General features: G+C 38.3%; 1 protein-coding gene across 3 annotated transcripts in view; it reads left to right on the forward strand.

Moving 5' to 3' along the window:
- The first annotated feature begins 15,834 nt into the window (after positions 1 to 15,834).
- ARHGAP8 (Rho GTPase activating protein 8) overlaps positions 15,835 to 23,921 on the forward strand; it is an 80,430-nt gene continuing 72,343 nt past the window's right edge. For 2 of the 3 annotated variants that reach the window (XM_085324455.1, XM_085324458.1), the window contains exon 1: positions 15,835 to 15,916. The gene's annotated coding sequence lies outside the window, so the exon portion shown is untranslated. The remainder of the gene's footprint in view (positions 15,917 to 23,921) is intronic. The other variant, XM_085324456.1, reaches the window with a different exon arrangement.

The following is a 23,921-nucleotide window of genomic DNA, read 5'->3' on the forward strand; positions in this document are numbered from 1 at the left end:
TAACAGTCAAAGGCCGGAGCCTAAAACAGGCTCTGGATTTCGTTGTAGCATTGGGGCCAACTATAGACAGGAGAGATGCAAACATAACAGCAAAAATGGTAAGAAAATGAAGATAGAAGGAGCAGGGTCACATATTTATTAACAAGGTAGTCATGAATAGTTAATTCAGATGAAGTTCTCCTGGTAGAGAGTGTACTTTTTTGCCTTGCAGCTAAGCAGTGCTTCCTTCTCACTCCTGCAAGCTTTTWTTCCCTCCTCCTAAGCCACAGGACCTGTGTGACCTTGTATTCAGGAAATACCAACTGAGCCTTTTTTAGCACTTCAGTGCTATTACATTTTTTCCAGCTCTATTTTGCAAGATTTAAAGACAGTAAAATGTTACGGTGTATTTAAACAGTAAGATTAGTTCAATTGTTCTTATCTTTTTGTTTAATAAATACACAGTGTTAACTCTGCTTTGTCAAGTTGGGGTATGTGAATGCATGTGCGTGAGAGGAAATTCAATGAGCTGCAGTGCTGAGAGCAGCAGATTATTTTTTGCTCTTCTCAAAACAAATAGCTGTGATTACAGTTCACTCTAAGAAGAAAAAAGAAAGATGAGTACAGGCTCTTAATGTGTGTCAGACTCTGGATTTCCATTTTGCTTCTTTGACATCTGACATGGATAGAATTATGTGGTATTTTTAAATTTGGATGGTGGCCTTTCAGCAACATTCATGGCCAGAGTTATGCTCTCTGCACACTATTGCTTAGCACCTCAATACAAAAATTTCACATTTACATAGTGAGTCTTGTAACAAGCTCTTCAAAGGTAGATTTTATTAAAGATAAAAATCTGTCTTAAARTGCTAAAACAAAATTTTGTGTCTTGAAATAATATCAGATCATGCAGAGTCTACAGAAACAGGGAAAGCAGGGGGCCCACAGAGAACTCTTAACAGGTCTCACTCAGTTTTCTCTTCTTTTATGCTGGCTGTTGCTCAAACCATCTTTTTCACATTCTCTTCACCTCAGCTTCTCTCCACACTTGTATCTCTTCAGTGTTCCCTTTCTTTTTGGTTAGATTTTTAAATACCACTTCCCCAGTAAATCCATGAGAGGAAAAATATAATAACCATAGGGTTGAGGGTTGCTATCACCTGATATGTTTAGCCTATTGGCTTATAAATGTTGTGTTGCGTAGACTACTTTGCAAGAAAAGGAACTATCTCTGGGTGCTCATCAGACACTACTACCCCAACAATCGTTAAAAACTTTATGTCAGCTGAGGATGTTAGCATTAGCACTAATTGGTGCAAGTCTGCTAACTTCACTTTACGTTAGAGCAATTGACAGCCTCTAACGTTTAAAAATCACTTTATTTGTAACAACATTTCATGCAGCATCTTTGTATAAGCTCTCACATCTGCCAGATGCATTCACAACAACACCAAAAAGCCTCCTTTAACTTTTGATCATGCTAATGATTCAGTATAGGTTCCAGCAAATAAATTTGCTTTCCTTAAATAGGTTTCAGAATAATGCTGCCATTCATGATGCTTGCTTTTGTATTTTTAAAGATTGCTTTGTAAAGCAAATATCCCTGGAACAGCAATATGTGAACACTGATTAATGTTTYACATATTGGGACAAGTCATTCCAGCTATGTCTGTGTCTTGTCAAAAAATAACAAAGCTAAATGAAAATGATAGTATGAAAACAGCATTCTCTTCTTCTGCCAAAGGTTCATTTTTCGGCCTGTCTGCCCTTTCCTACAAGTTACAGAGTCCTCGTTTCATCTTAAACATGGAAAAAGAGACTCAAAGACATGGTGGCTTTTCCTTTTAAAGCATTAATAAGTGACAAAATGTTAACATAAATGAATGGGACAAAACCAGTAATTCACTAGAACCTATGCGACATATGAAGGATGGGTGCACTTGAGCTTTAAATAATTACAAACCCCTTTCTGCTCGTAGTTACCTAAATTGCTTGAAAGACGGGTGAACTCAGTATAGAGGTTTTTTGTCTAAACATGATGATGAGCTACTTAAATGGGCTTYTGGTCTGTTCCTTAACTTTCAGTGCTTTTCTCAAGGTGACCAATCATAATTTACAGCAATGGATAGTAGCAGTTCCTAGAAAACAGGCAGTACCATTGATTTTGACCTAAGCTTTCAGCTGGTAAGCTACCAATTACTTCTATATAGGTTTTGTTGGCTCTGTGGGGAAGTACGCTCTGCTGGCTCTTTGGCAATTTGAAATGGTAGCATAGCCAAGGTACCAATTCTTTTCTTTTGATAAAGCTCCTTGTAAGAAGCTGCTGTAGGGCTACTTATAGGTCCAGCTGCGAGATGTTTGATCATCTCAGACTGAATACCTTTCCTGAGCAGAGTATTTAATGTGCATATATTCTTTGGCATTTATTGAAGAGTTTACAGAGAAAGTTACTAGCATATACTACAAACAAAATATCCGTCTCTTTTTGGCAAAAATGAATCAAATAGAAAGTAACCTAATACAAAATATCCAAAACACACTAGGCAAATCTTGAATAGAAATCTAATTGAAATTCACCACATGATGTTTGATTATATGCATAGGGCTTAGAGATTTTCATGCCAAATTTGGAGTCTCACTTTCTGTTTTTTTTTAATATATATATTATTTATTTATTGTGGGTACTGAAGAATCTATCTATCTTACAGTTTCTAAAGGTACTGTATAAAGGGTTCTAAAACTACTACTAATCACAGTAAGCAGATTTGCAAAATCCTTTCCTTTATGTGCAAAGTTCTTCATCAGATATAATATTCAACTGCCTGGAAAGCTATTTGATGACTTCTGATACCACTGGAAACTCCAGCTATATTTATTGCTAGAATCAAAGCTTAAAAAATAATAAACTGCAGTCACACACTAAAACACAGGCATACATAGAGGACAAAGAATGTACGTACGTCACATAGATGAGCTCTGCTTTAAGACAAAAGGTATTTTTTTAAGTTAGTCACAATTGTGTTGGTTTGGGGATTACAATATGATAGAATAACTCATTGCTGCTGCTGCATTACTGCCTGTGTTTTCGGTGTTTCTTAGATTGTAARTTCTTGGGGGTCTAGTTCACTTTTGGTTTGCATTTGTGAAGATCCTAACACAGTGAAGCTCAAGGCTTGAGTTTCTACAATACATGTAAAGAAAAAAAAAAGTTATAGACCAGAGATGGAGAAAGACCATCTATAGAATACATAGTATTTCCCCGGTAGTATTGAAGCTTAGTAAAGAAACTTGGGACTTCCTGAGATGAAAGTTTCCATGTAAGTACAAAGACTTTGAAAGAATTTCTCAGAACTGTACACCTTCTACTTAATGTTTTCTACTTTATTTCCAACGGCTTTTGACTTCTTCACATGCAATGGTTGTTCATAGTAATAAACCCTAAGAGAAAAAGCTAGTGTAMTGCTTCTGAAAATACAATAGATGCTTGTAATATTATTGCCCTCTCTACAGGGACTTCTGTAAACTAATTCCTTGCTGTATTCAGCATGTTAATATCCAGGAGCAGAATACTGTTTGTGGGACATACAATGCGACTAAGAATTCGAAAAAATKATCCATAGGGTCTTATAACTACAGCAGCTCCAAACTGTATGTTACCAAGCTGCCTCTACTCCACTGATTTTCAAACATGAAGTTTGCAGTTTGCATTTAGAGTCTGTTCTGAATAATCTTCACTTGGTACATCCTTTCTAAAAGATTGTCAAGGAGAATGATTATCTGTGAAGTACTGACATGTTTGGGAATACTCAGCACAAGTTTGGGAGTGTTATTCATATGAATGACTTCTTTTGTCACTGTTGAAATATTCAGCATCACTCTGGCAACCTCTGTAGCCTGGAAGGTGTGCAGCACAACAAGAGGTACAAATGAACGTGAATCAGGCAGGATGGCATACATGATGAAGGAGAAAAGAAATGTCATTAGAAAGGCTTAGGATAAAAACAAGATGGGAGAAATAAATCTCTTACACTGGAGTGAGGTGGGAAAATGGGGTTGGTATACCTTTCTACTGCCTTCACAGGTTTCTGGAAGTACATGCAAGGGCTTAGAGTGAAAACATGCATGAGAAATGCAGAAGGCCATTAAAAAACATAAACTTGTTTCCGGTGTTCAGTTCTGGCATGGCATTATTTCTCTCCTCTGACTCCCTATCATTTTCCCCTGATTTCTCAGAAGTTTCTATCAATAAAGTGAAATCCCCATGCTGCTCTGGCAGGCTTTGTAGCTGCAAACATATTTCTGGTSCAGAATCCCCTCTCTCCCCATGAGCTCTTTTGTTATAAAAAATTGTTTTCAGCCATAGAAATCTTCAGCAGTACTCACAACTCCTGTCACTGTATCCCTGCAGCCTCATCATCCCACTTGCAGACCCTGTTCATGAACAATAGCCTTCAGCCAGCTTCTTTCCAATACATCAGTTCTAATATCCAGCTCTACTCTAAGGCCAACATTGTCTTTGCATTCAGCCTCTACCTGTCTACAGGAGCATATTAAAATCATATTTCCCTCAGCAACTGAAAAGAAAGCAGAATTGCATCCCCTCAGCTAGCAGTTCTGACTTTTTATGATCAAAAATATTATAATCTCAGTAAGCAAAATGTCACCATATTTTTTGGTTTATATTTGGGTTTTCCTTATTCTTTTTTCCAGAGTGGTATCTTCAGYGCATGATTAAATGGATGAAATGGAATGCTTTTCATGCTAAATATTTTTTAAAAACTCTGACATTTGAAAGAAAGATAGTTCTATGTAGTGTGCAATGCAGTATGAATGTTTTCAAGAATAATGCAGGATGTTCATTTGCTTTTCATTGAATAACAAATTAAAATTTTACATGTTATGTACTCTTCTAGTCCTGTAATTTGGGAGAATTCCAAACTCAGTGCAAATCTGTGCAACAGTTTTTTTTTTTTTTTTTTTTTCCTATGTTTTTTTGAAAATGGCAGTATCTGAGCAGAATACCTTATTCCTATCTGTATCAGCATCCATTTTAAGAGATGGTTGTATTACCTTAAGTATATCAATATAGCTAAAGCAGTGTATTTTTTCATATTGGCGAGATATAAGATTGCCATTTCCCTTGAACAATCCGTCACCAATTAGGCATATATAAAGTATCAAAAAAAGTATATCTTTCAACTTACCTGCAACATATACTTTCTACTTTTAAAACAGATAGTAGGAGTGGGAGTACCCACTATTTTATATGCACTTYTAAATTGGTTGGTTATCTCATCCCTCTGCTAAGCACTACAAAAGCTCCATTCACAAAGTATTCAGTTAAGAGGAAAGTTCTTTAAGTACTCCAGACAGTTAAATCAATCCGGACAGTTTAAATCAATCTGCAAATATACTGGGAGGCTTCTGACTCTGCACAGCTTAATCTTACAGAACCTTACAGTTTTTTGTTAATCCTCACTGTCATCACTGATGGATTATAGACATCCCCCTTCCAAGTCTAACTGATTATCAGTCACATTCTCTAGTTCCCCATTATCTCAGCTGCACAATTATGAAACAATTAGACTTCATTTTCTCCAAAACAATTAGACTTCATGTTTTCCAGGCCCATCTAGCATTGCTTTGGCCAACACATGCTATTTGGTTTTAAGTATATACATTAGGACTAGCTTATGAGTATTTTTTGTCTTCTGAATCCCCTAGCTCTTTTTCAAATGAAAATAAACATGCTTTATGGTACTGCAGGTGTGGTTTCACAGAGTCAGTAAGGTTGGAAGGGACCTCCGGAGATCCAACCTCCCCAAAGATTTCCTGGTGCTAGTTTTACCGGGGCTTGAACCCAGGACCTTCAGCATGTAAAGCAGATGTGATAACCACTACACTATGAGTTCCAGATTTTATAACTTGTGTAACAGCATCACTGTCCTTTGCAAATACTGAAGTATTTGTCATCAGAAAATTACAAGTGCCATCCTTCCCCAAACACTCTGAAACTTAGTGTCTTCTCTGGATTACATTTTCTGAAAGATGTTCCATGACCAAAAGACAGGCTAGATAAAGTCATTATACAAATTTGATACAAAATTATTTGGGAAGATACTGCACATTTTATTTTCCTCTTCAGGATTATAGTGCCTGTGTCTAGGAACTGACCTTGTGCTCAGCATGGCAGTCGTTTACCCAGTTAGTCTTCCATGCTTGTGCTCTAATGTATCTTCCTCACAGGATGCCAGAAACACATCCAGTGTGCAAGGTCATTGGACAGCCTGAGGAGTCTCAGCTCTTTCCTTCTACATTGTTTTTGTTAGCTAGACCTAAGGATCTAGGAAATTCACTTTCAGAATTTCTGAAGACTGGTCATGTTTTCTCTACAACTACTCCTRCAAACCTCTTCCACATGATAGCTTTGTCCTCTGCAGTTCCTGATAGCACTGAAGTATTTACTTTCTGCACCTTAACTCCTCTCTCCTCTGGTTGAGGCTGCATAACTAGGAAAGCTTGTCCCATATGTGTAAGCATGTTTAGTAAAGAATGCTAATAATCCCACATCACTGGACAGTGATTTGTCTTTTTGGTTTGTTTTTGGTGGGGTCCTGGAGAATTTGCATAAATAGAAAGACAGGTAGGCATAAAGCAGTGATGAATGGATCTCTCAGCTTCCACGGTAAGCCGCAGCTCCAGCTTGAGCGATGAGCCCAGAGTATTAAAATGATTGCCTTATACAATAAATAGTGTTATACGTGTTCCCAGGGTGCTTCTTCAGCACTGGCAATTATCTCCGTTAATGATGCATTTGGAGTGAAGCTTGCTGGACTTCTTGGACACAGTTCAGTCCAAACATCACACCATCAGCTTCAGTGGATCTCAGCCCATTTAAATGAAGCCTGAGTTTTTTTGCTCCATGATTTACAGCATGTGATGCCTGGACAAAAGAGAACTGTAGTTGTACACTGGCTTTTAAAAATATTTTCACTGTTGAAAGAAGCCTGATTGATAAAGAATATGAGCCATAGAATAACATACCAGATTTTACTAAGAACACTCTAAATATGCAAATTTATGGGAGGGAAGCAATATTCTTACTCCTATTTAGGATGGTTTTGATAGACAGAAATAATTCTCTTGTCACTTGTTACAGAGAAGAATTATTAATTTTGCTTTGTCTGTAGAAAAGCAAAAGCCAGCAATCATGTTACAAAGTAGGCTGCACAAATTGGTTGACTTTCAATACCTCCTTCCCATCACATCTCGTACAGAAGAAAAGATTTCTTAATGGTGCCAGGTTCCATTAGAGCAGTAGCACAACATAGTTTTAATTGACGCATACTATGTCTTAGGAAAATAACAGGCAAACTCCCTGACCATTCAATTACCATATAAATAAGAATGCGCATATCTCCTCTCATATCAGCATCTTGCTTTTTTTGTTGTTGACGAAAATATGTTAATGGCTAAAAGCAGCTTTTCATTTGAATAATGACTTAATGCTTCTGTGAATTTCAGATGGTGGATTAAATGCTTTCTTTAAAAGTTTGCAATTTCCCTATAGTTCACCAGCTGCCTTTGCTCAAGGAGAAAAAAAAAGGAAAATGGGAGACTTCAAACCTCAGCACCTGCTAGGGTGTTGCTGTGGTTTATAAATCTGTTTAGGGAAATGAAGCATGCAAGTCCTCTGCTATCTTTTGTCCAGAGGACTGTCATTGATGGGAGAGARAGAAACAACCAGTGATGTGTTTTATGGTGTAGCCCAGGCTGCTCAGGGTGGTGGAGGCCTGGTGGGGGGGGAGAGGGGGATAAGCAGAGCTGGTGGTAACCATACGCCCCTGATAGTAGCAACCCTTTTTGCTAACTCTTTCATATAGACAGACACTTTGCACACTGGACATCAAACTTGCCTCAATCTAGCTAAAAAATCAGTAGCATCCCAATGAATATGGTACTGACATTGTGCAGTAGCACTCAGGCCAACCACAAGGCATGTGACCAGTGATACATAAAAGGTGCAGCTCAACAGCCAGCCTTTAGGCACTTCTTGATTTCTGGAGGAAAGCTCAGAAGTTCAAAGCTCAAACAGGTACCTCTGTTTAAATATGTCTGTATGTGGTTCAGATTCCTATTCTAGGAAGAAAAATAAAGGCAGTACTATGTTCCCCACATCTCAATTCTGAAACAATTTCGTCCTGTACATAGACTGCCTAACAGAAGTCTTAACCATGTGAGGCAAAGTGAGAAAGTGGTCTGTGGCTGGAGTGTGCATCAGTCGAGTGTATTGTCCCAACCTACAGTTACATGCTGGGATACATAGTAGTGTAGGACTGTGCTTGTAGTGGTTGTTCGATTAAGCTGATGGTTAAAATTGCAGCCTGTTCTGAATCAGCTGTTAAATAAAAAGCTTCCACTAGGTGGAAGGCTCTTCTTTCTACTTGCTCCTCATCTCTTCTGCCTGCTCACCCAAACTCAGAGCTGAAAGCCACTGTGCTCTGACTGTACCCCACATTGCTTGGAGGAGCACTTTTATTACATTGGCAATTCATTCCTGTAATGGCCATCTTCCAAGTCTGCTTTTCCACAGGTATACTTAGCACATCTCTCTGAAAAATCCAATCTGTTAATTACTAGCTCCAAGTGACATATATGTTCAGACTGAAAGCAGGAAAAGCATTGGGATCTTCACAACAGTATGATTTGTTTTTCCCAAGTGAATTCCTCAAAGTATCTATGCCTTTTTATCCCTCTTGCTGTGGAATAAGAATCTATGTCCATTCATCTTGCCAGCTAGGAAAATGATCTGTGTTGTACTATGCACTTGGAATGGTGCAAATAAAGGTATGTGTAAATAGGAATCTTTGTTTATAATTGCTGCCTGTAGCCATTGTATTTCTCTCTTAAGACCCATTACTGCAATAGCTGTGCTAAAACAAAAGGACCTATGTATGTCATTAGTTTAGAAGAGGCTTCCCTGGAAGAAGAGTAAGATTCAGCTTACCTATCATCTTTATCAAACAGAAAAAAATTAGGTAGGGTTCAAGTAAGCATGATACTGATTTAAAAAATCATATTTTCAAATCTGGATTGCTAATTTCATACACCCATTCTAAAAAGCAAAAGACTTTGTATTCTGTAATAGAGTACACAGAAGTTGAACATAATAGATACAAGACAGCAGAAGCCATATGGAACATGCATAGGATTGCCTTGCTTTGCTGCCCATTATCATCTTGGTCTTGTTCCATACGGTGATTGAGTTCTGTTTACATGACTTTGATGTCTAGGCATCTCTGTTATCGGAGCTGTTAACCAATTAATAAAATCTACTGCCATATGTGCTGATTCTACATTTAGTTGTTTTATTTGCATTGAAAACTGATTTGGGAAGATCTCTGTTCTAAATTCTATTCTGATCACAATTATGTCCCTTCAAATGGAGACTGTATTCAAAGCTGCACTTACAGTTTGTGCTTATTAGACAGGGAACTATAAATTGATGCAAAACCTTTGGTAGAAATTCAGATGCAAACAGTTCATAACCTGAAACAAGCCAGATAGAACTTTGGAACAAATTCTGATTAACAAATGCATGTCAGAAACCAAAGTTTAAATCATCACCTTACATGTAATTCAGGAAGGTGTTAAAAGAAAGGATAGGTGTAAAGATGAAGTGTTAAGAAGCTCATGAAGAGCTTTCTGAACAAGGGCTGATGAAACAGATGAAAAAGAACTTGGTTTAAGATTATTCATCAGTGGTTAATACAACTTGAAAGGGATACACAACCTCGCACTTCGGCTGAAGACCAGATATTTTAAGGATTCTGTTGAAAGTTTTATGAAGGACAGATTTTGTCATGCCTTTCCACTAGGAAGTGTACAACTTTTTTTGACCCACTTGGTTGACGTTTAGAGGCAGGGTGATCCATTCCTAGGTTGAGTGGATCATTGCTCAGGGCCAACGTATGTCCTCACTGAAGTCTTTGGTGAAGTAATTTCTCAGAGAAGTACATGTATGTCATCTTCCTCCATTGACCCCCACTTATCTCTGTCCTCCAGGAATTGCCAGACAGATTCACTTTGCCTTACGTTTACATTATCTACTAAAACAACAAATACATTTGCACAGCAATGGCTCAATACTACTTGTTCTATGTCACAGAAGAGTTCTCTTGCACCGCTATTCTATGTGTCATAATAAACTTGTTTTTGCCAGTGTAAAAATGTTTTCCTGCTGTATTCAGTGATGCTAACCCAGCAAATGAGGATTTGGCCCATATTAGAGTTCATTTCCGTTAAAAGAGATGACTTGGAAAAGAATCTGTGTATTTACCAGACTGCTATTACTGTAGCTCACCAATACTAATTACCATGGAATTTCCTGTTTGAGGAAATCCAGCTATGAGTTCATAAACATGTGGGAAGGCAAATGGAGAGGAAAACCAAAATTCAAACAACTCTTCAGTCACTTAAATCTTGCTTTTGAATCATAGCTTTCTTTCTGCATCCTATTCCATTTTGTAGCAATGAAAGGATCTGACAAGTTGCATGAACGGGAGAAGTATTAAAGAAACAAAACAAGAAAACAAGCAATTCTGTTTTACTGACACATGTATTATTTTTACTGTAAGTGGTATAACCTGAAATTTTCCTTGCCTTTTAAATTATGTTTTTGCTTTATTATGTATACAGTAGTACTGCATTGCCATTTTAGAAATTACACACACATTCAAAGAATACTGGAGGTTCTATTCAATCTGTGTATTTATGCTGCACTCATCCTGGTAACTGACTCATTATACATCATAAATGAATCTAATATTAAAGGATGAGGTAAAGCAGTTTTGCCTTAGAAGGCTTTTGTTTGTAACTCTTTCTAAAGCAAATTTTAACAGTGACTTACATTCCTTAAGTGGACCTGGATACAAATTACAGATTTACAGACAACAAATAATACATATTTTGTTATTGTTCATATAATGATAGGCTAGAATATTAGAGTCAGTTTGCATACACTTACTCTGTTTGTAAATACCACAAAGGAAACTGAGAACTCTCTTATTTTGAAGAAAAGAGATTACATGACTGATTAAGCTTAGCCTGGCAAGTTGTCACAGTCATACTAATTGATTTCTTGGCAATAAAACCTTGCTATTTCTACTCATATTTCTACCAGTTTGCATAAGGTCAGCTGGTCTCAGTGTTGAAACTCATCTTAAAGACCCAACATGCAAATACGTTTCATTTTGAAAGAAAAATGAATGAATCTTCTACAAATCTGTCGCCTAGCCTGGTATTACTTCAGATTTTTAAGCAATAAAATTTGCTTTCTGTAGGCAAAATCTAGTCTATATTTCGCTTTAGAGCCTACCTACAGACTATTGATTATCTATGGGTGTAGTTAAATTAACACCTTGCACAGGCATTCTGCCAACAGTAGATGCTGAATAGCTGTGCTGGCACCAAAGTCTTGCAACGATGACCCTGTAGCCCCTACAGTTATCGCTGCTGTGGTCTGACTTTTGCTGCTCAGAAGATTGCCGTGACTAGAAGTTCCCCTCTTTCAAATCTCTGAACTACCTCTTTTTTACAAATTCAGCTTAGTGATTACATAAGCAGGGAGTATATAGAGCTATCTCTAAAGAAGCTGTTTATTCAGACATGGAAAAGGACCTAGAGGGGCTTAGGTAYAACAGGGAAGAGTTGTACCTCAGTACAACTCATCATAAGGAAGATGGATGAAGGATATGGAAGTACAAAAGTCCAGCCAAAAATCTGGAGTTGTCTTCTTCCCTTCCCCTTTGTGCTACTGCTACAAGGAATTAAATGTCATTCTTCACAAGGACCTCACCATGGATGATGTCTGGAGGAAAGCATCCTACAATTTTATACCAGTTGGGAGCTAATTAAGAAAGCAGCAAAGTTCATGGAAGGAAATCTCTTTTAGACCAAACTAACAGTAGAGAATGCTCTCTTTGGGTTCTACAGAACAAACTGACACTTCTTTCACTCATGTACTTCACTTCTACACGTACTCRTGTACTTCTACATCTCCTTTTTCAGATGGCAGTTGGCTGCCTTTGGACACAAGTAAAATAAAAGTGTATTTTAAAGTAATAAGGTTTATTCTAAATTCACCCACTGGAGGTGTTACCAAAGGGAAACTGGAAGCAGTGTTCTACAGCTGCTYTTTTGGGGCTAGGGATAAAGTGCCAATATAATAAAAATAGAAATATAATGCAATGCATTTGAGACAGAAAAGATGTGCAAAGCATTATCAGCATATTGAAGTAACATACATAAAATCAAAAAGACATGAATGTAAGTAAATCTGGGAACTAAGCAATCTGAATGCATGGTTTTGCAAAAGAAACCTTTGAGACCTGCTTTGAAGTACAAAATGTAACATTTGGCTTTTTCAGATTGATGACTAAGCCCCAAATCAATGACAGGCAGCTGTATTTTAATTTGAGGTCAGACCTAGTGACCACAGCAGCCCAGAAAAGAAACAGAAAGGTCTAGAGACTTTTGTGGGGGACTTGTCCTCGGTGAGAAAAAAGGAGTGATCCAAGTAACTACAGGCTCTTTTATCTGACCTCATTAGTACACAAAGCTTTAGAACAAACGCTGAAGAAAAAACTAATTAAAGATGTGGAGGTAAATGGAAAGCTGGTTAAAATGCAGCAGGGCTTCACCAAAGAGAGAAAATGCCAGACTAAGTCAGTATCTTTCTCTGATAAATCATTTTTTTCGAACAATGAAAATATGGTAGATGAAATCTATCTGGACTTCAATAAAGCATTTCAGAGGATTCCAYGTGAGAAAATATTAATTAAGATGGAGAGATGTGGATGAATGTAAGAAATGAAAAGTAAGGACAATAGCATGTGCTGAAAAGGAAAGTCTAGATGGAAGGAGATTACTAATGCAGTTCCTTGGGGACTGATCTGGGAACAAATCTTAGTTAAAATTYTTATTAGTGACCTTGGCACAAAAACCATGAGTCTGCTAACAAAATTTGCTTATGACATAAACCTAAGAGCTGCTGTTATGACAGAAAAGAATTGGAATACCCTATAGAAAGAACAGGCAAGACTGTGGACAAGAGGAAGAGAAACGATATGAAATTCAATAGTAGAAATGCAAAGTTATGCAGTAGCAGAAATTCCTATTAATTCCAATAAAGCAGGGTGAGGTAGATGTCTGCGTCTTACGCAGACTGCAAAATCACACTGGACAGACATCACCTGTTTACCTCCTGGTCAGACAAAATCCGCTGTTGGCAGCACGGACCTCATCAGCAAGTACATGCCTCTTTAGATCACTGTAATGGACTATAAAGGGCTGATCCCCCCCCACACACACACTCTGTCAATATGTTCATTAATCCCTGCTGTAGTCAGATGGTGATGTGATGCTAGAAAACTTGAAAACTATTTTTTTCCTCTAAAAGGACGACAAAAAAAGGGGTTAATCCTTGCATCTTGTTTGTTTTTTGTTTTTTGTTTTTTTTGGGGGGGGTTATTTTTCTGCTGCCCCCGGACTAATTCAGATTTCCACCCCAGCCTACGCCGGACTTGGCCCACCAAATAGGTGGCAAGCTCGGCGCAGGACAGGGCAGCTCCGGAAGCGCCTCACACCTCGCAGGAGGAGGAGCCACCTTTCCCTGCCGCCCCATCACACGCGCGGAAAACGAAAGCGAAAAGCCGGCCCCGCGGCCCAACGGTCCAACGGCCCAACGGCCCAACGGCCGCGCCTCGGGGCCGGGGTGGGGGGTGGGGTTGGGAGCGTGGCGCGCGCCGCCACCTCCTCCTCGCGCCGCGGCCTCGCCCCACCCTCGCAGGTGAGCCCCGGCCTCGGCTGCCCTGCGGTGCCTGCGCGCTCCCCGCCGCTTGGCCAGGTAGGTGCGGCAGCGCCGGCGCGGAGGGAGGCGGAGCGGGACTGGGGTTCCCCGAGGGGCGGCGGCGGGCGTCCCTGCCCCTCCTGGCATGGGGGCGGAAGGAGAAGGAGAGGGTTGTGGCAGCCGCCCGCGCAGGAAGGCCGCGGTGGGGCAGCGCTGCCCCTGTCCTCCGCGCCTCGTCTTTTAGGGAGCATGTGTGTGTGGTAAACCAAGGATTTGGGGGTTGGGCTCTTGGGGTTTCTAATAGCGTGAGTAGTTCTGCTGCACTTTGGGTGCCCTATCTAAAGGTAAATCGCTTCTTCTGGGACTTTTTTTTTTCTTTTTCCTTTTCTCTCTCTCTCTTTCTTTTTGTTTTCCCCCTCCCCTTTGCCCCCGTAAGCCGCGATTGCACAAAACTCGTAACGGGAAAAATATGCTGAAGGCAGTGTTGCTGCAGCCGCCGGGGGAGGGGCGAGATTTTGGAGCGATCGTCTCGCCCTCCTCCCAAGCATGGAGCAGTTTCTTGGGGTTTGTCCRTGAAGACGAGCAAGAGAGGTTTATGTGGTTGGCCAAATGCGGATTTACAAACTAAAGTAGTTAACTTTGAGTTAGCCTTAAGGGGAAGTCTGGATGTGTACTTGCAGTGGTACACTGATTTTTTTCTGCAGTTTCTCCTGGTAATGTGACTCAGAGGTCATAGTGAGGAGCCGAGGTCTCTACTGTAGCAGGTATTTTATGGCAGGTGTTTTGCAACAGTGCTTACATTGCGACCTGAGAAGYGATTCCTGTGATTACTTATGCAAGTCCGTGACTCGGCTGAGGAGGATTTGGTGCACTGGGAGTGTGTGAAATAGTTYGCAGGGTTTGATGGCACGTGGGTGAATTTGCGCACTTGTGACTCTCCTCACTGACTTCAGGGTAGAGCTWCATAAGAGCAAAAGTTCCTGCTTATGTGAGAGTCCTGCTCGAGTCAATGGAAAGCATCGTAAGAAACAGAAAAAATGGGGCAAAGACTACAGTAATAACTGTTACTCTGAGTGAGTCACAGGTTGTGTGGTGAGATTCAACAGTCTTTAAGTACAAGCCATATAGTACATCGTAAAGAAAATGTGTAGCTATATAGTATACTTTTTTTTTCTTTCTCATTGTAATCAGTCCTATGAATCTATCTTCCCCTCCATTATTATGTATTTTATTAGTTAAATTTTCTGGGCACTTTCTAAATGTGTTGTATTTTTCCTTTAAATCTTAAAAGATTCATTTACATTGTTTATTTTCGTGGGACCCCTGCAGTCTTTGATGACCAAAAAATTTATTGTGTAATTACAATTCATGTCAGAGTGCACATGCAGGAGGGGTTGAATTCACATTGTACATGAAACTTTCTGACATTTCTGAACGTCTGCTGAGTGATGTTCCTTTAACATTATTATTTTCCAATACATCAGTTAAAAATGCAATGCAAAATTTAGTTAAGATTAGTTTAACTTTGGGGGAAGTGGGAGCTGTGATGGTCAGGAAGTACCTTCTGGAACCTGTTCCACTTGTTAGCCGCTATTTGCATTCCTGTAATTCCTTCCGTGCATCAGCTTCCAACTGCCCCTCCCCACCCCCGTGAAACAGTGGTAGAAGTCATCCAAAGGCTGAAACTTTTTAAGGCATTAAGGCAGAGACAAAAGAAGCTAAGCCCCCCTTCTCACRCTCTTGCACTGCAAGTAAGCAGCTCACCTAATATTTGAGGGAAAGGCCCATTCACAGGTAGAAGCCTTTCCCAATCTGTTAAATGTAATTTGAGTGCAGAACCAGAAATCTGCTGTCCTTCAGGTTATATGTTGTAATGATTGCCTTGCTGGGTTTAGGTTTTTGTTAATATTACTATTATTATTTCATATTTATTTATTTATTTTTAAACAGATGTGTTGTCGGCCAGCTACTTGAGCTGRAGGATCGGTGGACTGCTTTTTGTCTGGTCCTTTGCTTTCCAAATCTGCCCTGGGTGTTCAGCTGCAGGAGTGAAAGCTCCTTCTGGAACCGTGGTCTGTGTCCTTGAAGGTAAGACTTACTTTCACATCAGTGCCCTTTTCCAAGGAGAATGACCTCTGCGTCTGTGAGAAATTTCTGAATCTAAGCCTATTTTTGCCACTGACTTGTATGAGCCTTGATTTGTTGCCTGAAAAAGAGTGTGCCGTTTTATTGTAGATATGTATTTTTGGTGACAGTTTTAGTCTCAAATTTAGCAGTTTGCCGTAGAGGACTTGGAATAGAATTAAGAGAGGCAATGATGAGTCTGTAACTGAAAAACTTCTTTTAAAATTGCTTTTACACAAATAAGTAACTTATTCCAGTGTTTTCAGACAAATATTTGGTATTACTAAGTGGAACTAACTTTAATAAGTGAAGTGAAACTGACTTCCTAGTTTTGTTTTCTCCATTGTTAGAACAGGAATTCAAAAAGTAAATAAACACAATAAGAAGTGAACTGTATTTTTGAARTTCTCCTGGTTTGAATAAATGTTTAATAATAGTATCACTGAAGAAATGTGTAGGCAGTATTTTTCATACTCCCTTTATGAACTCTTAAGCTTATCTTTAAGCATAAGGAGGAACGCATGAAATCACTGTGCTACTGAACTGAATGAATCTATTCATAATTTAAGCCTATGTACTAATGTGGTTATCTGTTTAAAATTTAGCAGTTTTAAATTTAATAGTTTATCAGGAGTTTTAGGGTTATCAGTTTTAAATTTAGCAGTTTTACCAGTTTTACATTTAGCAGTTTTATCAGTTGAATTACTCATAACTGACTTTGGTGTGAAGGGTTTGTGCATAGCRTAGCTGTCAGTACTTGTGCTGTACTGTCTTAATTGGTTACATTTTGAAATTCAGATATAACAGAATATGGTCATTGTTTCACAGATATTGTATTATTGAAATTATAACTCCGGTTTTATTTAAAATAACTGTAAATTTGATTTAAAAATATGAAATATATTTCATATTTTTAAATGAGACTTAACCAAACGTTATACGTTTAGGTTAAGGGTGGTCACTCTCCTGACCATATAAACTGCAATCCAAAATGTTGCTGAGGCTATAGATGCAGTGTGCAGCTCTGAGAGGTAGAAATTGGGGAATCCAGGCAGAGGTTGCTGCTCAGGGCTGGGTCACATAGGCAAGCCACTCAGCAGTGGCTCCCCAGCTTTAGTCTTAATAGTTCTTGCTGCTCACTGTATTCACAGTTGGGATTTCAGATTACTTCGCCAGTGTCCACACCAATATAACCCACTGCCAGTCAAGTAATACTGACCTATCGTGGTAACCACMTATGACCTGTTTGAGTCATGTGAGGCTAGAGACACATAGGTTGTCTGCCACAAAGGAAGGAGGGGGAAAAAAAATCCACCCAACCTAAGCTCAGAAAAGTAGTAGTTACTTTCATGTACAGGAGTTAAGAAGTCCAGTTACAGATTTTTTTCTTTAAAGAAAAACTATATACGTATTTTTTCGTGAAAAAATAGACTGAGGCCAGTATCAGCATTTCAGTGGAAGAATAAATACTGAAAATTTTGAATTTGGAAAATATAAAAACTTACTRTTTTTAAATGTTATTTTAATAGCCTTAGAATGTGTAGGTGAAAGTACCGATTAAAGGAGATATTTGAGTCATCAATGCGTAAGACCAAAATGGAAAGAAGGTAAAAAGTAATAGTAAAAGAATTGCCAAAAGACCTTTATATTTTAGCAGTTCTTCTGGATGTTACTATACAAAGTGCAAATTCTGTTGTGCATATATGCTATTCAAGCCTGACAGCTTAAAAACTAACATCTCAATACCTTTTCAAGGAGACAATTATCCAAAAAAAAAAAAAAAAAAGCTTTCTTTTTATCAATGAGATACTGGCAGGTACTATTACCAGTACTAAGAATGGCTTAGTCGCACCATCAAATTTTCCCTGACCCAAACTAAAATAAGCTGTTTTATTATAAATTATAAAGCATTTTTAAAAGAAAGCTAAATGTAATCATAGGCTTATAATACCCAGTTAAAGAAACAAGAACATTTGAAAGCAGAAAAAAGAAAGAAGAAATGCTTTTCTGGTGCTACTACAAGTCTTTTGTTCACAGTTCCTGAATCTTACATTCTTTATTACTGAATTCACTTTATATGATATTGATGCAATCCACATTCCTTGAGAGTTTCTCTTCTTCCTCCTGTGCACTCTGTCTTTAGGAGACATAATCTTTGATCTATGATGACAATAATTTTCACAGCATATGCAGACAGTGACTGTAGATGGGGAGTAAGTAGCATGAACTGACGAACATGTAAGAAATAACAATCCTCTAATCATGCAAATGTGGAGTATGGTGGGTCATACTACACTTGCATAAGAAATTATGAATCCTGTGAGTGCTGCAGTTTACTTCAGCAGGGGCTGCAGGTACCTCTGAGAATCAAAGACTATGTGTCTGAATTCAGGCGTTCAGAACCAGTAGACAACACTGAACTGGAGCTGTTRTTTTGATTTTCTTTGACTAGTGGTTTTACTCAGTTTTCAGTGATTCTCAAACCAGCCCTGTATGTCAGGATACTCTCAAAACTCTCATTTGTTTGATGAGCAAAAGTGCTCCTTGCCCCCTTTCCTGCTCTTTTTTTTATATATATATATATATTTTTTTTTCAAAACTATTTTCATCCTCTTCCAAAAGCAAGTTTGGTACTTCTGTTTTCACCATCTGGGGAGCATGGCAGAGGTGTCAGTCATGGATAGCAGGCTAAGATCAGCTCTCAAGAGGGAAACACTCCATTAATACTAGTTGCGTGTTGTCTGTAGGCAAACTCATAGGTAGTCTTAAAATCACCTAAGATATATAAGTTTAGTTTAATGATTTACAAAGTATTTCACTGGAAACTGTTGGCAGAGACAAAAATAGAATCTGCATCTTTGATATTAGCTCTGAGACCATTTTTTTTGTGTGTGTGCAAGCCATAACACCATGATGATATTCTCTATGTTATTTAACAGGAGAAAGACAAGTCATCTTTTCATTAGAGATGAACAGTTCTCCTTCAGTGCTCCTAGATCACATTCTCCTGTGCTGTGACTGGGTAGGAATTCCATGGAAAGAATAAGCCTGTAATTAAAATGTAGTATTACACATGCACATAGGGACCTACAATATTGTTGAGGCAAGCTCAGCTCTGGCATTCCTAAAAGTTTGAGCACTAGACTTTCGAAGCTTATTGATGATCTTGTAACAAACTGTGTGGCTTTGTATGCATGTATAATCTTATTTATTTTTTTTAAAAGGTAATTTATTGTAGGACATTATATTAACGCCAGTGTAGGCTATCATTAAGGCTGAATCTTAAGATTAACCATACAGACTTCTGCGTTTTGATATGATGGAAATAGCAGTTGTAGGTTGCTGTTTCTAAGGCCAAGCAGTGTAAGTGGATGTAACAGTAGATGTGCTCATAGGATAGAAATGGTGAGACAGAACAACCTTAGGTTTCCTTTCAAGCTGCATTAGTGGGCACAGATGTTCGGCTTATTATCCCTGGTTGRGGTTCATTCAACTTCTCTCCTATCTCATCTTTTCTCTCTTATCTCGTTCAAATCCCATTTCTTTCACTTAGCCTTCTCAGTAACCCTTCCTGAACTCCAGTCTCACTTGCGTGCTTCTTTCAAGGTTGGAAAATTTCAGCCCACAAATAAAGTTGTGAAGAACTGAAAGTAGTGTCTTAGATTTGAAAGTTTCAGGTAGCCTTAATATATCAACTATGCTATGATACCAGTCTCGTCTATAATAAAGAAAATCCCCAGCAGTGTAACTTTATTGCCCTTCAGTGATGTCTGCCTCGAGGGCTGTTTCTTTGACTTGTTCATTCTCAAGATACCTTTTATTCTTTTTCTTACATTAATATATCCTGGGGATATTTCTTTAACTGTAAATTCTTACTGAAGACTATAGCTGATATTTTATGTATGCTGTGCAGTGCTTGCATTTCACTGAATTTTTCTAACTTTGACATTAACACCACTGGAGACTTCAGGCTTCTGCTTCTATGTGGCTTCTACTAACATCAGGGAATAAGGTACCTTTGGGATAACGTTGCAGGATTACACTCATAGGCTGAACATCAGACCTTCACATAGAAAATTCACCAGGAATCCTCATAGGGGATCATGGTGTTCATCCTCACCACAACTTTCTAAAACATACTAAAATCTATTAGTTATTCTGTCTAAACAGTGACATGGAATGGCTGCATAATGCAATGGAGGTAAACATGTAAGAAGTAAAAACATACCAAGTTTCCACAAATAGATTAAGATACTAATTTTCTTACTAAAATATTAAGGTTTATTATTATTATTTTTTGTGTAGCTTTTAAACCCCTTGTAGAGTTCTCAACATTTGAGCACCTACTTAGTAGCGCTTAGTGGGGATTTTGCTCGCTGTCACCAGCCTCACAGATATGGGCATGTGGAATTTGGGCTAGATGCAAAGAGAGTTACATAGGAAAAGGGTACTAGGTCTTTTACAAAGTAGTAGCCACATTTTTCTCTTTTCCAGTGAATAACTTCCAGATAGTCTCATCTTGTTAGTATTCTGCTGATAATGAATTACCTGTGCTATTCCTGGTTTGGATGATATTGCTCTTTTACACCTCTTGCTCTGTGCATACACACATGTGCGTGCACACACACACACATCTGAATTTTCTGCTGAGATCCCTACCAGCCTAGAAGCATTAGAGCCACCTCTGTGTGAACATTCAAGAAAAACCTATGCCATGTCACTTACTAGTCCACTGAATATGTGAATGCCTGATAATACGTGCACTGAGCAATCTGCTCTAGATGCTACATCCTCAAATACTTCATGGTAGTCTTTATTCCGTAGCTGAGAAGAATTAGATTAAATTCTGAACATCAGACTACTGAGTACATTTTTATTTATAAAAAGCCATTGAATTATTGAAGAAGAATGCATAACCTGCCATACAAGAAATTGAAAAGACTAAGATATTTCCTGTCACAGACTTTCTACATCCATCTTTTCATTCATCATTCAGAATTTTACCTGACATTTGAGTCAGAAAAAAGCACAAAAATGTATATTTTTTTTTACTGTATACACAGTCTTTAGGAAGTTTAAATGTATTACACATATAGCTTAAATGATTTAAAATTGCTAAAATGAATTGAAACAATGATAAAAGTAAGGAGTTGGATGTGGGTTCCCCCCTCTCCCTCCCCCACCCCCAAACAACCATCGTCTTCCTTCTCTTCTAGTTAATGTTAGTAACTGGTGTCTGTAGCAGAACAGAAGTTTCCACTTTTGGAAGCTGTCCCAAGCTTGGAAGAAGCTTCMTAGAAGCTTGAATCTGAGGCTGAAATTCAGAAGTTTGATATGTTCCCTCCAAAGTGGGCTTTGAACAAAGCCGTTGCAGCAAAGGGTAATCTCTGTAGCTTCAGAACTGAAACTTCTAGCAGCTCCTGTTCATTTTGGGCTAGCTTCAATAGGTGGTAACCCAGACACCCTAGTAGTTTTGGCTCTTTGTTCGAATATACTGTGCATTTTCATGCGGATATGATGCTTATTGTTGCCTATCAGATGAAATATGGATGAAAAAGCCACTCTTCAAAAAAAGTATTCCATTTGTCCGGGGGATTTTTGCTGTGTGTTTTAGAAGCTGAGACCTTACAGCTTCAACCTACTTGTTGAATCTTGGCTGAGAATGAGCTGTGTATTCAGGATGGAATGCTACAAAGTCCTCTACTGAAGCTGAGGTGAAAAAAGAGGGATGGCTCATCACTTGTACTAACAGAGTGTGGGCAATTCCTGAGCTCATCRGAAGAGAGTTTCAGTATAGGAAATGATCCTATATTTGGGAGAAAGATGCCTAAAACATAGGAGTGAGATCCTAATTTTTTGGTGTCAATATGAGGTTTTGGTGTTGATTTCACTGGGGAAGAATTTCGCTTTGTGTATGTAGGAGTGCCAGAATACAGGTAGGCAAGTTTTTAGTGTTAAACTTGGAACCTAGGAATGAAGAGCAACTGAAAGCTTTGTATTATGCCCCATGCTCTGATATGTCCACTGGGTGTTGTTTCAAGGTTTTTCAATCCTATTAGAGGTAGGAAAATTCCTTTGGGACAGTATTCAAGTATCAGAGTAAGTTGCTGTATGTTTGCAGCTTTGTTTGTCTCAGTGTCTGGATTTGCACATATTGCTTTGCTTGACAGAAAGATTAAACAGACTTGACAAGCTCACAGTTGTAATCTTATCTTTGCAGTCAGAATCCTGTAAGTCAGGATAAAAGATATGTTATTAAGATCTAAGGAGGAAAATATTGAAGGAAAAATGCAAAAAAAATTGAAAATTTCATGTTTGATTCAACAACTGTCTTTGGRTGTGGTATAATGCTGCATCTTGGTGTTACAAAAATGCTACTGATGTTATAGGTCTTTTTAATGAGTTTCTTAATTTTTGTTCTGTGTGGGGTGGCTTCCTTGATTGTTTACCATTACCTGGTGACATCTCATGGGTAAACATTTAATGATCTATTGCAGTTAGAATAGAAAGAAAAACTGCACTTAAAAACTTGGAAGAAAAATGCACTACTTCTCAAGCTTGGGACAGCTTCCAAAAGTGGATGCTTCGGTGATGCTACAGACACTGGCTAGTGATATTTWCCAGAAGAGAAAGGAGACTACGATATAAAAGAAAAAAATTGCACTGATGAACCTGAAAAATAATAATTTTAAAGCGATTCATTGTACTTAGTTTCACACACTGCRTTTGTTTCTGATTCCTCTTAACAACCTGTTAGCTTTTTTTCATCTCTTATTTTCTTATCACTTAAAAAAGAAAAAAAAAACTTGTCTTCCCTAAATGAAAAGACTCATGTGAAGAAAATGTTTAATTACTGAAGAGGCAATGAAGATATACATATATAGGATGWTACTAACTGTGCAAAGGAAATAAACTGAAAATTGTGGGAAAGAATCCTTAATTTCTTTTTTCTTATTAATATTTTTTTTTGCTCTTATATGTTCCCACACTAGGTAAAAATTTTCAGATAGAAATGTCGTTTTAAGAGTAAGATGCCTTTGAGAGGTTAAAATAACTTCTTGTTCCAGCCTTAGAAGTAGTAGGGTCCAGTTGTTCTAAGTGGGTCCCCTTTACAGTGCTGTCATTTTCAGGACTTAAAATATTCAACATACTCACTTTTGGTTTCTTTTTTTCTCTCTCTCTTCTTTATATTCCTTACCAGCAGGCAGGAAGCATGAATGAACTGGCTCTAGAGCCAAATGATCCTTATCTGCCTTTGGGATGACTTGCTTAAAACACTTTCTTCAGAGGATTTTAAAGTCAGATGATGAGAAGAATCTACAATAATGTTTATGAAGCCACATGAGCACCTTCAGAAGCCTGATTAAATTTATGAAAAAGGGAAGAGGGGAATCAGTAGAATTCATATACCAAAGACTGAATGGAAAAATAATAATACTTTATTCCTGAATTAYGCTTTTCAGTGAAGCACGCAAAGAGCTCTGCTGCATTGCTATTACTGAAACTGAATAGTACGTTCCTCCTTGAGGAGTCTCATTTATTTTGGCTGTCCTGACTACCAGCAGCTGGGTGCTGAATGTGGAAGGTTTGGATACTGCCAATTGTAGTCTGGGGCAGTCKGGGAAATTTCATTGTAATCCTTCTGGTACCTGGAGAAGTACTAGGAAGGAAAATGTATCTCAGTATGAGTTAGTGTGACAAGGCCTGATTAGGTGGAGAGTGGCAGAACTACTTTCTGATTAATCAAGCAGCTAACACTTCTTTGAAGCTTTGATTCATGAAAACCTTGAACACGTAATTCATTTTAGCTGGGCTTCTGTTGTGCGTATATTTGAGCTTATGTTTTATGGCTGTTCTGAATGCTTTTCTCAGTCTAGGCCTAATAGGATAGTATATCCATTTTACATTGATGCACAGYGAGTGATTTACAGGCATTTGTTCTTAACATATAACTAAAAGTGAGGAAAAG

This window comes from Rhea americana, unplaced genomic scaffold, assembly GCF_003343005.1.
Source record: "Rhea americana isolate MKP2758 unplaced genomic scaffold, rheAme1 scaffold_91, whole genome shotgun sequence".
Classification (NCBI taxonomy): Eukaryota; Metazoa; Chordata; class Aves; order Rheiformes; family Rheidae; genus Rhea; species Rhea americana.